This window comes from Mus pahari, chromosome 17 (genome assembly GCF_900095145.1).
Source record: "Mus pahari chromosome 17, PAHARI_EIJ_v1.1, whole genome shotgun sequence".
NCBI classification, from domain to species: Eukaryota; Metazoa; Chordata; class Mammalia; order Rodentia; family Muridae; genus Mus; species Mus pahari.
In genome coordinates, this window is record NC_034606.1 from 58,302,303 (window position 1) to 58,306,371 (window position 4,069).

Consider the following 4,069-nt stretch of genomic DNA (forward strand, 5'->3'; position numbering starts at 1 on the left):
GACAGTCATGGGCTAAAGGGAAACTGAACGGTTCTTTAGAAAGTCAATTGGATGGTGTTTTGCTGGGGCAAACACGTGAAGGAACATTTCTTTAAAGTGGATATAGGTGTGAAAGGCTAAGGCAGACTCATGAAGGAACGTTTCACAGAAACGGACACAGGAGAGAGGATGTTCTGCTAAAGCAAGCATGTGAAAGGACACGTGATGAAGGATTCTCTGCTAACCACATACATGGATTGGTCCGCCTTACATAGCATAGCTGAGCTCCAACTCCTAGGACTCAGGCTGATTGGATGCATGTGCTGAGGCAAGGCACATGGAGGTCACGTGATGCTTGGAAGGTATAAACAGGACTCCATGGAGTGACAGAGACAGAGCTCGGCTTGCTGGTACAGCTAGCTGTGCAAGGCTTGCGGGTCTTGTGTCTTTGCTGATCTTTGCTTCCCTGAGAGAGGCACAGCTGAGAACTTCTCCTGGTGTCCCTCCTGGTCCCTCCTGCCTAGACTGAGGCCTGCCTGTCTCTGCTAGGTTGTGCCACAGCTGCTGATTCATGTGTGCTATCCTAACTCTACCGAACTGGACTGATGATGTATCCATGAAGTCGAGTGGATTGAGCTGCTGCTGCCTGCTGACCTGTGAACTGAACGACCGATTTCCAGACAACACAAACAGGAGTTGCTCCAAAGAACCTTTCTAAACAGGCCCACTTCCCCTGTATCCTTCCTTTTCCACTACCTCTGGTGAGTGGAGGGCTACAAGGAAGGTTAAAGCATTTAAAAACCATCATTAAAAATAAGGGTTGAAAAAAATTACAATGAACCCTATATTGCTCTGAGCTAGGTTCTCTTCATTCATGTTATGGTTGTGTATCTTGGAGTTTTTGTGGGACTCCTAACAGTAGGAGTGGGGGTATCTCTGACTCCTTTGCTTGTTCTTGGAACCCTTTTCCTCCTACTGGGTTGTCTCATCCGGCCTTGATGTGAGGGTTATGTGCCTAGTCTTAATGTAACCTCTCATGCTGTGTGTGGTTGATGTCTCTGTGGAGCCTGATTTTTTTTTTTCTCTGAAGGGAAATAGAGGGGGAGTAGATCTGGTAGAGAGGGGAGGTGAAAAGGAATTGGGAGGAGTGGAGGGAGGGGAAATTGTGGTTGGGATGTAATATATTAGAGAAGAATAAACAACAACAAACTAAACAAAACAAAAACTTGATTCTTTCAAACTTCTAGTGGAATATGGGGAGTTTCAGTCTTGGTTCTTACTTAATGCTGTTGATGCTGCTCAGTGGGGAGAGCGCTGGCCTGGTACCCAGCATCATTCCTTGTGCACTGACTGACTCTTCATCAGATCTGCTCTTGCAGCCTCCTGCTACAGGAGAAAGTACAGTGAATCACTTGTTGGCCAAGGAGACAGCTATCTCTTTAGTTTCAAAGGTCAGGACAAGCCTATGAGTTTCGTGCACACAGGCACATAAGCCGAGTCACTTGTCTTCGCACCCTTAGGTTCTCAGGTGGAAGAGTGTATGTGAGGGTATGGGAAAGTCCCTCATTTAGATGCAAATAAAGACTCGGTGTTGTTCTTTCTTCTCTTGTGCACTGGGAAAGATAGTGTGGTAAAGCAGAAACTCTACGCTGCCCCTCTGGCTTTTGTGGTGACAAGGTGCCAACTTGCATAAGGACACTGTAAATTTTGTCCCTAAGTCATTGTTTTGAATGATTTTTTTTCACCAGGGCAAATGAATGGATTGATCTCAGGAACTAAGGGATTGATCTCAGGAACTAAGGGCTGCATGGACGGCTGGTCTGGTTAATCCGAAGGCCGTAATGGATTGCTAAGCAACAGAGTGGAAAAACTGGGGACTTGATGGAGGGGCCGTTTTGATCAGATGCTGAAGTAAATGATGTGAGTCCTTGGGTCACAAAGATGTCTTCTGGTGACTCTAGCCACTCTCTGTGGGCTAAGCTGGGCTTGAACTTGGGTTGCCCCGACCTTTCCATCTCTGGGGCAAGGATTACGAGTGTGCACTGCTATGTGTGTGTGGGCTCAACTGAAGTACAACAGACACTCTGCTGGTATGTGTGTACCTGTATCACATAACACACACACACACACACACACACACACACACATAGAGAGAGAGAGAGAGAGAGAGAGAGAGAGAGAGAGAAAATTACCAAAATAAACTATTGCATCTAATAGTATGAAAATGAAATATCAAAAATCTGCCCCACTTCCCTCTCCCTCTCCCTCTCTCCTTCTCCCTCTCACCTTCCCCTTCTCCCTCCCCCTTCCCCTCTCTCTCTGATATGTGATGCAGGCACACACATACTGCACATGCTTGATGACATCAGGAGACACCTTTTGGGAGTCAGTTCTTCCCTCCCACTGTGTGTTCTGAGACTCAGGTGGTCAAGCCCCTTTACACGCTGTGGTGGTTTGAATATGCTTGGCCCACGGGCAGTGGCATTCTTAGGAGACGTGGTCTTGTTGGAGGATGTGCATCACTGTGGGGGTGGGCTTTGAGGTCCTATGCTCAAGCTTGGCCCAGTGTGGAAGAGATCACCTCCCTTCTGGCTGCCTCTGGAAGACAGTCCCCTTCTGCTGCCTGCAGATCAAGATGTAGAACTCTCGGGTTCTCTAGCATCAAGTCTGCCTGACGCTGCTATGCTTCTGGCTCTGATGATAATGGACTGAATCCCTGAAACTGTAAACCAGCCCCAAATACATTTTGGACTCTATGTCTTAGTCCTTGTGTCTCTCCACAGCAATGAAATCCTAAGTAAGACATACTCTGGAACATCTTACCAGTGCAATTTAGTTTTCGAATAATGAGAAAATAAATGTTCTTTTCAGGGGTAGAAAATATCCCTCAATACACAAAAACTGGTTGTGGAAAAGTGCTCTTTAATTTTATAAGGTTGTTCCTGTTCAATCTTAGTTCTTTGTTAGCTGCCTCAAACCATTGTTCATCTATCTGCCCATCCTTCATGTCCTCCAGCAATCCCAGGTTATGCACAAAGCTTGGCAAGGCCCAAGAATCGTCCACCCACGAGTGAGAAGGGCTTATAGTATGTGTAGGTGATATGTGATGCTTCTGAGTATTGTCCCCAAATAGCTGTATAATGCTACTGTCAGCTGCCATTTGCTGGCTGCTTTCTGCCATTCTTCCTCATGGTGGCTGCACCTATGCCCCGAGCATTGCTTGGAACCCAGGCTGGCATTTGTTGGCTGCTTTCTGGCTACAGCACCCATGATGAACACTGAGCTGTGTTCTGGTCAGTCAGGTCTTTCTTTGGAATTATTATCCATAATCGCTTTGGTTGTTTGGCCTCTGAGGCACCGTATACCTCTCATTGGTCTGTGTGTATTAAATGACCGCATAAACCATGGCCCAACAAATGATATAAAAGTAGGGACAGTATGGATTAGGATGTCAACCTTTTCTTCATAATCATTATTAATTAATTAGATTTAATTGATTAACTATCCCCGTTCTTTCTGCGCTGGGAGCTAGATTCAGAACCCAGCATGTTTTAGGCAAGTGGTACAACACAGAAGTGCATCACCAGATCTGTTCTGCACTTCTTTTGAACCAGGGTCTTGGTAAGCTGCTGAGCCAGGCTGGCATCTGTAACCCCTCCTATCTTAGCTACCTAAGAAGCCGGGGCCACAGGCCTGTGCTACCAGGTCTGGCTAACTTTTCTTCACAGGAACTTGTCTTTTCTTTTCTTTTCTTTTTTTTCTTTTGCCACAGGGAATAGAAACATTTATAAATTTAGTTTGGGTGATTCATGACTTAACAGAGAATATTAAACTTCAACATTTGTAAATAGGATAAAATGGGAAGATAAGGCAACGGTGTGATGTACTCATTTGTTCATCCATTTAACCCACATATCTTTATTGGAGCATTTTTTTATAAGACGTTTATACCAAACAATGGAGATGAAAAGATGAACAGCAGTGAACAGTCTGGTTGGTACTTATCGGGGATGCTGCTCTCCTTCCACCAAGGTGCTAGGTTTGTGTCTGTGGTTCTTTTCTCCTCCTCCTCCTCCTCCTCCTCCTCCTC